Below are 14,036 nucleotides of genomic sequence, written 5' to 3' on the forward strand. Positions count from 1 at the left end.
CTTGTCTCTGAATAAGTAAACAAAGGATAAATAAATGTTTGAAAAAATGAAATAGTGTTGGGTCTCAGAAAATCATCCAAATGGAATGGAAATAATACCAAAACATAAAGCTCTTTAGTGATCAGGACTTAGTATTAGCCGTTGAAACACACACACACACACACACACACACACACACACTCACACATCACACCTCACTGGTCTTTTACTCCTGAGGCTGTTAAATAAAAAATATGAAGCAACATTTTTATTGGCATTCTAGGACCCATATGAAAGTTTAAGCACCTGCATATCATTGGCTAAACTACATTATCTTGATTAAGAAAACAAATTGAATACATTACAACATTCCTTTGGCAAAATCACATAAGCTAGTACAAAATTATTTTTGATCAGTTATGTGCATTAAGTCAAAACATGCTTACCATCTGAAACTTGAACATTAATAAGCTTCTAGCTCCTATTTTTTCTAAAGGAACAAAAAAACAAATTAAATTTAGAGATAAATTATCTAAGATTACTAAGAGAATTTAGAAAGACAATTAGATTCAAAATTAATATTCAAAACCCAATGCAAGTCTCAATTCCAGTATGAAGAAAAGAGGGCCTAACGAATTGATCATCTTGCAAATAATAGCTATAAACTCAGGGCAAAATACAAAAACCAACTACATGAAGCCTCTAGAGATTAAAAAAGAGGGAGTTTGGAAAGAAGCAAACATTGGACCAAGTGGTAAGCATAAATTGGTTCCAGTTTTTCATATGGTTTTTCCTTTAGGGCAGCTAAAATGCCAATGGAAGGTTCACCGTCTTTCTAACCAGAGTAATCAGGAAAAGAAATCTAGGGAACCCAGGGCCACCAGAGAGTGAGGGAGATACCCTAGAAGAGAGAAATTCATAGAAATATAACCCAAAATTTTATGTTTAAAGTGTTCAGATGCCTGACTGACCTCTCAAACACTTGTTCATGCACAAACCTGAAAGCCTCTTAACAACTCAGGTTTAAAGAACTGAATTGAGATCTGAGCTACTATCCACCAAGGGCATGATCATTTGCATTTTGAATCTAGCCAAGTTAATTATATGCTGTATAATTTGTTAAGGCTACCATAACAAAGTTTTACAGACTGGGTGGCTTAAATAATAGAAATTTACTTTCTCACAATTCTGGAAGCCAGAAGTCTGAGATCAAGATGTTCAAAGGGTGAGTATCTTCTGAGGCCTCTCTCCTCAGTTTGTAAATAGCCATCTTCTCCCTGTATCTTCACCTGGTCTTTCCTGTTTATGTCTGTGTCTACATTTTCTATTCTTATAAAGGCATAAATTATAATGGATAATGGCGCACCCTGAAGACCTCATTTTAACTGAATTCCCTCTTTAAAGACTATCTCCAAATACCGTCACATTTTGATGTGCTGAGGGTTGGGACTTCAACATATAAATTGGGAGTGGAGGAGCAATTCAGTGTATAATGTCTGCTAAAACATTTATAGTTTTCATAGCAATGTAACAAACTCCAGAATCTCCACAACGACATTCACAATGTCAATTGTATACACCAAAATCACTTGACATATGAAGAGCGAATAAAGTATAACACAATTTCAAGAGAAAATAAATCAGCAGATGCCTGTCTCAAAGTAACCCAGGAGTTAAAAATTATCAGATAAAGACTTTAAAACAGCTATTATAACTATGCTGAGTGAGAACAACAAAATATTCTTATAATAAATAATAAAGGATATCTCACAGAGAAATATATATTATATCAAACCAAATGAATATAAAACAATTGCATTTATTTCTATCAACAATCACTAGAACATGAAAATTTTAAAGAGTGAATTAGTCTCAAAATATATATATAGTCTCAAATATATATATATTAACAAAATATGTATAAAACTTAAGGAAAGACTCAGAACACTTTGGAGAGATAAAGTCAAAGACAAAGACAAACGAAATATCATGTTTATGAATTTGAAGTTTCACTATTGTAAAACTGACAACTGTCCCAGAATTTTTTCCCTTTGTTTTTAGTTCAATAATAATTGTAAACTAAAGATGACAATGATAAGATACAGAGTAACATTGCCATATGTGTATATAATATGTAAAGATCAAATCAGGGTAATTAGCATATCCATCAACTCAAAAATTTATCATTTCTTTGTGTTGCAAGTATTCAAAATCCTCTCCTCTTCTGAAAATAAGCAATAAATTACTGTTAATCATATTCATTCTACAGTGCTGCAGAACACGGGAACTCATTTCCCCTATTTAGCTGTAATTATGTATCCCATATCAACCATCCTTCCCAACCTCTCTTCCCAGTTTCTAATAGCCACTTTTCTATTCTCTGGTTCCATTAGCTCCAATTTTTTTTTTTTAACTTCCACATATGAGTGAGAACATGTGGTATTTATCTTTCTATGCCGGACTTATTTTGCTTAATGTAAATATCCTCTAGTCTTATCCAGGTTGCCACGAATGGCAGGACTTCAACTTTTTATGATTGAATAGTATTCCATTATGTATATACACCATATATTCTTTATTCATTTGTCTGTGAATGAACACTTAGGTTGATTCAATATCTTAGCTATTGTGAATAGTGCTACAATAAACATGAGGGAGAAAGTATCCCTTTGATATACTGATTTCTATTATTTTGGGTAAATACCCAGTAGTGAAATTGTTGGATCATATGGGAGTTCAATTTTTAGCTTTGAGAACTCTCCATAGTGATTTCCATAATAGCTGTACTAATGTATATTCCCACCAACAGTGTATAAGAGTGGCGGGTGCCTGTAGTCCCAGCTACACAAGAGGCTGAGGCAGGAGAAACAGTTGAACCCAGGAGGCGGAGGTTGCAGTGAGTGCCATCGCACTCCAGCCCGGTTGACAGAGTGAGACTCCGTCTCAAAAACAAAAAACAACAACAACAAAAAGAGTTTCCTTTTTCTGCACCCTCGCCAGCATAATAATAGTCATAATAATAGTCATTCTAACTTGGGTGAGATGACATTTCACGGTGGTTTTGATTTACATTTCACTGATAATTAGTAACATTGAGCATTTTTTCATATATTTTTGCCCACTTGTATATTTTCTTTAGAGAAATGCTATTCAGATTCTTTGCCCAATTTTTAATTGGATTGTTTGTGTTTTGCTGGTCAGTTATTTAAATTATCTGTATACCCTGGATATTACTCCCTTTTCAAATAAATAGCTTGGAAATATTTTCTCCTGTTCTCCAGGTTGTCTCTTCACTCTCTTGATTGTGTACTTTGCAGTACAGAAGCTTTTTAGTTCAATACAGTCCCAATTGTCTATTTTGTTTGTATTGCCATTGCTTTTGAAATCTTAGCCATGAAATCTTTGCCTAGACCAATGTCCTAAATCAATTATCCTATGTTTTCATCTAAAAATTTTATACTCTTGGGTCTTATACTTAAGTCTTTAATCCAACTTGAGTTTATTTTTGCATATGGTAAGAAATAGGAGTCTAGTTTTCTTCTTCTGCATATTGATTTCTATGATCAGAACACTACTGATTTCTGTATGCTGATATTTTATTTTCCAACTTTACCAAATTTCGTTATGAATTCTAAGAGTTTTTTGGAGGAGTCTTTAGGATTTTCTAGATTAAATTTATGTCATCTGACAAAAGGGACAATTTAACTTCCTCTTTTCTCATTTGGATGTCTTTTATTTCTTTCTTCTGCCTGATTGCTCTGGCTAGGACTTCCAGTACTGTGTTGAATAGGAGTGGTGAAAATGGGAATTCTTAATTCCAGTTCGGAGAAGAAAGGCTTTGAGGTTTTCCTCATTCAATATGACATTAGCTGTGGGTTTGTAATATATGAACTTTATTATTTTGAGATATGTGCCTTCTATGAGGTTTGTAATATATTAGCTTTATTGTGTTGAGATATGTGCCTTCTATGGAGTTTGTAATATATGAGCTTTATTATGTTGAGATATGTGCCTTCTATGCCTAATTTCCAATAATTTTTATAAAGGGATGAGGAATTTCAACAAATGCTATTTTCTGCAACTATTGAGATAATGATATGGTTTGTGTACTTCGTTCTGTTGATGTGATGTATCACATTTATTGATTTGTATATGTTAAATTATCCTTGCTCCCCTGGGATAAATCTCACTTGATTATCATGTGTTATCTTTTTGACATGTTGTTGGATTTGGTTTGCTAGAATTTTTGTTGAGACTGTTTGGGTCTCCATTAATCACAGATTTAGCCTGTACTTTGTTGTTATTGTTGTGTCCTTGTCTAATTTGGTATCAGGGATATTCTGGCCTCATAGAATGACTTAGGAAGGATTCTCTCCTCTTCACATTTTTGAAATAGTTTGACAAAAATTGGTATTAGTTCTTCATTAAAAGTTTCAGCAATAAAGTCATCCAGTTCTGGGCTTTGTTTTACTTGGGGACTCTTTATTACTGATTCAATCATGTTACTCATTATTAATCTGTCCAAGTTTTCTATTTCTTCCTCGTTCAATCTTAGGAGGGACTATGTGTCCAGGAATTTATTCATTTCAACTAGTTTTCCAATTTGTTATTGTATAGTTGTTCATAATAGTTTCTGATGATTCTTTGTATTTCTATGGTTTCAATTTTAATGTCTCTTTAATTCCTGGTTTTATTTATTGGAGTCTTCTCTTTTTTCCCTTGGTTAGTCTGGCTAGCAGATTATTAATTTTGTTACCATTTTTAAAAAATTAACTTTTCATTTCATAGATCCCTTGTACTTTTTAATCTCTATTTTGTTTAGTTTTCCTCTGATTTTTATTATTTCTTCTTTTCTACTCCTTTGGACTGGTTTGATCTTGCTTTTCTAGGCCTTTGAGGTGCATCATTAGGTTGTTGATTTGAAATCTTTCTACTCAGGGGATTCCCGGGCAAGATTGCTGAATAGGAACAGCTCCGGTCTTTAGCTGTCAGCGAGATCAAAGCAGAAGGTGGGTGATTTCTAGATTTCGAACTGAGGTACCTTGTTCATCTTATTGGGACTGATTAGGCAGTGGGTGCAGCCCACAGAGGACGAGCAGAAGTAGGGTGTGCGTCACCTCACCCAGGAAGTGCAAGGGATCGGGTAACTCCCTCCCCAAGCCAAGGGAAGCCATGAGGAACTGTGCTGTGAGGGTCAGTGCTAACTGTCCCACGTACTACTCTTTTCCCACAGTCTTCACAAGCCGCAGACCAGGAGACTGCCTCGGGTGCCCACAGACCAAGGCCCTGGGTTTCAAACACAAAACTGGGTGGCTCTTTGGGCAGACACAGAGCTAGCAGCAGGAGCTTTGTTTTGTACCCCAGTGGCACCTGGAATGCCAGCAAGACAGAACCATTCACTCTGCTGGAAAGGGGGCTGAACCAGGGAGCCAAGTGGTCTTCCTCAGTGGCTCCCACCCCCACAGAGCCCAACAAGCTAAGATCCACTGGCTTGCAATTCTCGCTGCCAGCACGGCAGTCTGAGGTCAACCTGTGATGCTCAAGCTTGCTGGCGGGAGGGGTGTCTGCCATCACTAAGGTTTGAGTAGGTGGTTTTCCCCTCTCAGTATAAACAAAGCTGCTTGGGAGTTTGGACTGGGTGGAGCCCACTACAGCTCGGCAAAGCCAGTATAGCCAGACTGCCTCTCTAGATTCTTCCTCTCTAGGCAGGGCATCTCTGAAAGAAAGGCAGCAGCCCCAGTCAGGGGCTCATAGATAAAACTCCAATCTCCCTAGGACACAGCACCTGGGGGAAGGGGTGGCTGTGGGTGCAGCTTCAGCAGACTTAAACGTTCCTGCCTGCTGGCTCTGAAGACAGCAACAAATCTCCAAGCACAGCGCTTGAGTTCTGCTAAGAGACAGACTGCCTCCTCAAATGGGTTTCTGAACCCCGTGCCTCTGATGGGGAGACAACTCCTAGCAGGGGTTGACCGACACCTCATATAGAAGAGCTCTGGCTGGCATCTGGTGGGTACCCCTCTGGGATAAAGCTTCCAGAGGAAGAAGCAGGCAGCAATCTTTGCTATTCTGCAGTGTTCGCTGGTGGTGCCCAACAAAACAGGGTCTGGAGTGGACCTCCACCAAATTGCAGTAGAACTGCAAAAGAGGGGCCTGACTATTAGAAGAAAAACTAAGAAACAGAAAGCAATAGCATCAACATCAACAAAAAGGATGACCACACAAAAACCCCATCAGAAGGTCACCAACATCAAAGACTAAAAGTAGATAAATCCAAGAAGATGAGGAAAAACAGCACAAAAAGGCTGAAAATTCCAAAATCCAGAATGCCGCTTATCCTCCAAAGGATTACAACTCCTCGACAGCAAGGGAACAAAACTGGACGGAGAATGAGTTTGATGAATTGACAGAAGTAGGTTTCTGAAGGTGGGTAATAACAAACTCCTCCAAGCTAACGGAGCATGTTCTAACCCAATGCAAGGAAGCAAAGAACGCTGATGAAATGTTATAGGAACTGCTAACTAGAATAACCAGTTTACAGAAGAGCATAAATGACCTGATGGAGCTGAAAAACATAGTATGAGAACTTCATGAAGCATACACAAGTATCAATAGCTGAATCAATCAAGTGGAAGAAAGGATATCAGAGATTGACGATCAACTTAATGAAATAAAGCGTGAAGACAAGATCAGAGAAAAAAGAATGAAAAGGAATGAACATAGCCTCCAAAACATATGGGACTATGTGAAAAGACCAAATCTACATTTGATTGGTGTACCTGAAAGTGACAGGGAGAATGGAACCAAGTTGGAAAACACTCTTCAGGATATTATCCAGGAGAACATCCCCAACCTAGGAAGACAGGCCAACATTCAAATTCGGAAAATACAGAGAACACCAAGAAGATACTCCTTGAGAAGAGCAACCCCAAGACACATAATCATCAGATTCACCAAGTTTGAAATGAAGAAAAAATGTTAAGGGCAGCCAGAGAGAAAGGTCGGGTTACCCACAAAGGGAAGCCCATCAGACTAACAGCAGATCTCTCTGAAGAAACCCTATAAGCCAGAAGAGAGTGGGGACCAATGTTCAACATTCTTAAAAGAATTTTCAACCCAGAATTTCATATCTAGCCAAACAAGGTTTTGTAAATGAAGGAAAAATAAAATCATTTACAGCAAGCAAATGCTGAGAGATTTTGTCACCATCAGGCCTACCTTACAAGAGCTCCTGAAAGAAGCACTAAATATTGAAAGGACAAACCAACACCAGCCACTACAAAAATATGCCAAAATATAAAGACCATTGACACTGTGAAGAAACTGCATAACCTAATGACAAAATAACCAGCTAGCATCATAATGACAGAATCAAATTCATACATAACAATATTAACCTTAAATGTAAATGGGTTAAATGCCCAATTAAAAGACACAGACTGGCAAACTGGATAAACAGTCAAGACCCATCAGTGTTCTGTATTCAGGTGACCCATCTGATGTGCAAAGACACACATAGGCTCAAAATAAAGGGATGGAGGAACATTTGCCTAGCAAATGGAAAGAAAAAAAAAAAAAAAGCACAGGTTGCAATCCTAGTCTCTGATAAAACAGACTTTAAACAAACAAAGATCAAAAAAGACAAAGAAGGGCATTACATAATGGTAAACAGATCAATGCAACAAGAAGAGCTAAGTATCCTAAAAATATATGCACCCAACATAGGAGCACCCAGATTCATAAAGCAACTTCTTAGAGACCTAAGATTCCCACACAATACCAGTGGGTGACTTTAACACCCCACTGTCAATATTAGACAGATCAACGAGACAGAAAATTAACAAGGATATACAGGAACCTGAACTCAGCTCTGGACCAAGCTGGGAAAACAGGCTAGCCATATGAAGCTGCACCCCTTCCTTACACCTTATACAAAAATTAACTCAAGATGGATTAAAAACTTAAATGTAATAACTAAAACCATGCAAACTAGAAGAAAACTTAGGCAATACCATTCAGGATATAGGCATGGGAAAAGACTTCATGACTAAAACACCAAAAACAATTTCAACAAAAGAGAATATAGACAAATGGGATCTAACTAAATGAAAGAGCTTCTGCACAGCAAAAGAAACTATCATCAGAGTGAACAGGCAACCTACAGAATGGGAGAAAATGTTTGTAATCTATCCATGTGACAAAGGGCTAATATCCAGAATCTACAAGGAACTTAAACAAACATACAAGAAACAAACAAACAATCCCATCAAAAAGTGGGTGAAGGATACGAAAAAAAAAAAAAAAAAACACTTTTCAAAAGAAGACATTTATGTGGCCAACAAACATATGAAAAACAGCTCATCTTCACTGGTCGTTAGAGAAGTGCAAATAAAAACCACAATGAGACACCATCTCATGCCAGTTAGAATGGCAGTCATTAAAAAGTCAGGAAACAACAGATGCTAGAGAGGATGTGGAGAAATAGGAACACTTTCACACTGTTGGTGGGAGTGTAAATTAGTTTAATCATTGTGGAAGACAGTATGGTGATTTCTCAAGGATCTAGAACTAGAAATACCATTTGACCCAGAAATCCCATTACTGGGTATATACCCAAAGGATTATAAATCATTCTACTATAAAGACACATGCACACATATGTTTATTGCAGCACTATTCACAATAGCAAAGACTTGTAACCAACCCAAATGTCCATCGATGATTGACTGAATAAAGAAAATGTGGCATATATACACCATGGAATACTATGCAGCCATAAAAAAGAATGAGTTCATGTCATTTGCAGGGACGTAGATGAAACTGGAAATCATCATTCTCAGCAAACTAACACAGAAACAGAAAACCAAACACTGCATGTTCTCACTCATAAGGGGGAGTTGAACAATGAGAACACATGGACACAGGGAGGGGAACATAACACACCAGAGCCTGCCGGGAAGTTGGGGGAAAGGGAAAGGATAGCATTAGGAGAAATACCTAATGTAGATGACGGGTTGATGGGTGCAGCAAACCACCATGGATCATGTATACCTATGTAACAAACCTGCATGTTCTGTACATGTATCCCAGAACTTAAAGTATAATAATAAAAAAGAAATGTTTCTACTCTTTTGATGTAGGAATTTATCACTATAAACTTCTCTCTTAGCACTGCTTTTGCTTTTTCCCACAGGTTTTGAAATGTTGTGTTTTGATTTTCATTTGTTTCAAAAAATTATTCGTTTTCTTTTTAATTTATTCATTGACTCAGTGGTTGTTCAGGAACATGTTGTTTACTTTCTATGTATTTGTATAGTTTCCAAATTTTCTCCTGTTATTGATTTCTAGTTTTATTTCATTGTGATCTGAGAAGGTATTTAATATAATTTTGATTTTTTAATAAGTTGAGATTTGTTTTTTGGTCTAACATGTTCTATGTGCTGATGAGGAAAATGTGTATTCCAGAGCTGTTGAATGGAATTTTCTATAAATATCTGTTAAATCCATTTGGCTCACACTGAAGGTTAATTTCAATGTTTATTTATTGGTTTTCTTTTTAAATGATCTGTACAGTGCTGAAAGTGTGATGTTGAAGTCTTTGATTATTATATTAGGGCCCTATCTTTCTCTTTAGCTCTAATAATATTTGCTTTATATACCTTGGTGCTCCAAAGTTTGGTGAATATATATTTACAGTTGTTATATCCCCTTGCTGATTTGATCCATTTATCATTATAATGACTCTCTTTTTCTTTTTTTCATGTATTTCAACTTAAAGTCTATTTTGTCTGATATAAGTATAGCTACTTCTGCTTGCTTTTGGTTTCTGTTTCTGTGGATTTTTTGTTTTCATCCTTCCCATTTCAGTCTATGATTGTCTTTACAGACGAAGCGAGTTTTTTTGTATGTAGCATATATTTGGTTTTTTTTAAAATCCATTCAGCCAGTCTATATATTTTAATTAGAGAATTTAAAGTGTTTATATTCCAGGTTATTACAGAAGGTGAAGACTTACTCTTATTATTTTGTTAATTGTTTTCTGATTGTTTTGTTTATCCTTTTTCTCTTTCATTCTCTTTTATTGTTTACCTTTATGAATTGCTTATTTTCCTATAATGACAATGTTTGATTACTTTCTCTTTCTCACTTTCATATCTGCTCTACCAGTGAGTTTTGTATATTTTCATGATGGTAAACATTATCCTTTTGCTTCCAAAAATAGAACTCCCTTAAGCATTTCTTGTATAGTCAGACTAGCGGTGACAAATTTCCTCTGTTTTTTTCTTGTCTTGGCAAGACTTTATTTACTCTTCATTTCTAAAGGATAGGTATGCTGGATATAATATTCTTGCTTGACAGTTTTTTGTTTGTTTTCTTCTTTCAGCACTTAGACATATCATTCTACCTGCTTCTGGTCTGTAAGACTTATACTGAGAAATCTGCTGTTAGTCTGATGGAGTTTCCCTTATATATGACTTGATATTTTTCTTTTGTTGTTTGTATAAGTCTCTCTTTTTCTTTGGCTTTTGTGAGTTTGACTATAACATGCCTTAAGGAAGACCTTTTCGGATTGAATTAATTTAAACTTCTTTGAGATTTCTGTATCTGGATGTCTATATCTCTCAGGCATATTGGGAAATTTTCAGCTATTGTATCATTACATGGTTTTTCTATGCCCTTTTCTATCTCTTCTTCTCCTGAAACTCCAAAAATGTGAATATTTGTTTGATTCATGGTGTCCTGTATGTCATGTACATTTTCTTTATTATTTTTTATTCTTTTTTTTCTTTTTTAGTCTGACTGTGTTATTTTAGAAAGTCTGTCTTCAGGTTTGGAAATTCTTTCTTCTGTTTGATCTAGTCTATTGTTGAAGCTCTTGATTGTATTTTTCATTTCATTCATTGAAATCTTCAGTTTTAGGCCGGGTGCAGCGGCTCACGCCTGTAATCCCAGCACTTTGGGAGGCTGAGGTGGGCGGATCATGAGGTCAGGAGATCAAGACCATCCTGGCTAACACGGTGAAACCCCGTCTCTACTAAAAAAATACAAAAAATTAGCCGGGCGAGGTGGCAGGCACCTGTAGTCCCAGCTACTCGGGAGGCTGAGGCAGGAGAATGATGTGATCCTGGGAGGCGGAGCTTGCAGTGAGCCGAGATCATGCCACTGCACTTCAGCCTGGGCGACAGAGCCAGACTCAGTCTCAAGAAAAAAAAAAAAAATACATAGAAATCTTCAGTTTTAGATTTCTGTTTGGTTCTTTTATATAATGCCTATCTCTGTTGAGATTTTCATCAAGGAGGTTGTCCTGATTTCTTCATATTATCTATCTGTGTTCTCTTATGTCTTGCTGAATTTCCTTAAGACCATTATTTTGAATTCCTCTTCAGCCATTCCATAGAATTTTTTTTCCTTTGGTATCTGTTACTGAAGAATTATTGTGCTCTTTTGGAAGTGTCATGTTTACTTTCTTTCTCATGTTTCTTTTGTCCTTATGTTGATATCTGTCCATCTGGTGTAATAGTCATTTCTTCCAATTACATGGATTGAATCTTTGGGGGAAGGGTTTTTTTCTTTAGGTTTATCTATAGTGTTGGTTGAATAGGGTGCTCTGGTTTTGATTCTAGGTGTGAGTGAAGGCTGTAGTGAGGCTTTGCTATATGGGAGCATCAGGTAGACTGATCCTTGTGTACCCGGTGGCACATGCAGACCCCAGTGGTGTCAGCAGGAGGTCAGGTATTCTGGTTCTCAGGCCTCCAGGTGGTATACACAGGCACCAGCAGTGATGGCAGTAGAGCCTATGCAGGCTGGCCCTTAGGCTCCCAGAGGGCATGCACAGGCACCAGTGTTGGTGGTGACAGTCTGGGCAGACTGGTTCCCAGGGCCTCAGGCAGCAGGCAATGGCACCAGTAATGGGACATGGGGTAGACCAATCCTCAGGCCTGTTGACAGTTCCCATGGCCACCAGCTGCAGTGAAGAATTCTCTGGCCCCTGGATGGTGTGCATGGATGTTGGCAGCAGTGGACAGGGAAGGCTGGTCTTTAGGTTCTCTGATGGCATACACATCCTAGCTGGTTCTCAGGCCCTCTGAAGGTACACACAGGTGTGTGGAACCCCCACTGCTGTTGTGAATGTTTGCAGTGCCAGGAAGATGGCTCTCAAGCTTTGGGGAGTACATACTTTCACTCCCTTTGTCCTTGGGGTAGCCTCTCTCATGTTCTGGATTGCCTGTTCCCTGGGGTGTATGGGCTGGAGTGCTGGAGACATGGCTGCACCACTGGGTCTGGTTGGTGGTGTAATGCTGCAGCCCTTGGGGTAGATGTGGGGGGATGTTAGTGCAGCTCCAGAGAAATGGAGATGCAGGGGCCATTGATCTCCAGTGCAGGATGTAGTCTGGTAGGGGCTGGGCTCTCAATATGGCATTGTGGGCTGCAGCAGCTTGGGTCTTATGGGTGAGTAGGACCCAGTGTAAATTTCCTCTAGAACAATGTAGTTGCATGGATTCCACATAGCTCTTTATACTAGGCTCAGGTCCTATAAGGGCTGAGTGGCTCTCCTGTGGCTAGGATTGCAGGCATCCATTGTGGGAATGTGGACTGCTGAGGATCTCTTGCTTACCTTTTCCCTGCAATCAGGATATCCTCCTGGCTCTGAGCCAGTCTGAGATGGGCTGGTTGCTTCATTTTCCTTTCCTTCTGTGCCTCAGAGAATTCCCATCACTTCTCTGTTGAAATCCAGTGATCTCTCTTAGATGTTCTATTCAACATATCCCAATTTTTCATTTATAGATTTAATACAGTCACAAACAGAATCTTAGGTTAAATTATAAAACTTGATAAGCAAATTCTATAATTTGTGTGGAAATAAAATGAATTAAAAATAGCTACAACATGCCTGAAAAGGAACAAGATGGTTTGACTTGCTATATCTACCAGATATTAATCACAGTAAAATGTTATAGTATTAAGACAATGATGCAGACACTGTTACTGGGAATCTAAACTAGTATAGCCATTATGGAAAAGAGTATGGAAGTTCCTCAAAAAATTAAAAATATAAACACTGTTATCCAGAAATCCCATTTCTGGGAATATATACAAAGGAAATAAAGTAAGTAAGTTTAAGAGATATCAGTATCCCCATGTTCATTGCAACATTATTCACAATAGCCAAGATATGGAATCAACCATACGTATTCAGCCATAAAAAAAAAAACAAGGAAATTCTGTCTGTCATTTGTGACAACAAAATGAACCTGAAGGACATTGTATTAATTTAAATAAGCCCAGAAGATAAAGGAGAATATCACATTTTCTTATTTATATGTGGAATCTGAAAAAAAGTTGAATATATGGAAGAAAAGAGTAAAATGGTAGTTATCAGAAGCTGCAGCATAGGTGAGGGAGTAGGGAAGATGTTGGTCAAAGGATATAAAATTTCAGTTAGATACAATAAGTTTAAGAGATCTGTTGTACAACATGGTGTCTATTATTAATAATAATATATTTTATTTTTGAAAATTGCTGAGTGTAGATACAAAATATTATCACCATGAAAAAAGATAAGTATGTGTAGTGATGCATATATTGATTAATTATATTTAATTATTCCACAATGTTTACAAAATGTTTCAAAATGTCATGTTATACTGATAAATATATATAATATTTATGTATCAATTTAAAAAAATGAGGCCAGGTGTGGTGGCTCATGTTGTAATTCCAATACTTTAGGAGGCCAAGATGGGAGGATTGCTCAAGGCCAGGAGTTCAAGACCAGCCTGGGCAACATACAAATGTCCTCATCTCTACAAGAAATAATTTCTTAAAAAATAGTTGGATGTGGTGGTGTGAGCATGTAGTCCTAGCTACTTGGGAGGCTGAGGCAGGAGGATCACTTGAAACCCCTTGAGCCTAGGATGTCAAGGCTGCAGTAAGCTCATTGAGTCACTGCACTTCAGCCTCAGCAATAAAGCAAGACCTTGTCTCTAAAAAAATTAAAAACAGGAATAAAAATTATTAATTTAAGAAGAAATAAAAAAAGAAAAGCAGAATAAAAATCC

The sequence above is a fragment of the Trachypithecus francoisi genome, unplaced genomic scaffold (assembly GCF_009764315.1).
Source record: "Trachypithecus francoisi isolate TF-2019V2 unplaced genomic scaffold, Tfra_2.0 Lachesis_group9, whole genome shotgun sequence".
NCBI lineage: Eukaryota > Metazoa > Chordata > Mammalia > Primates > Cercopithecidae > Trachypithecus > Trachypithecus francoisi.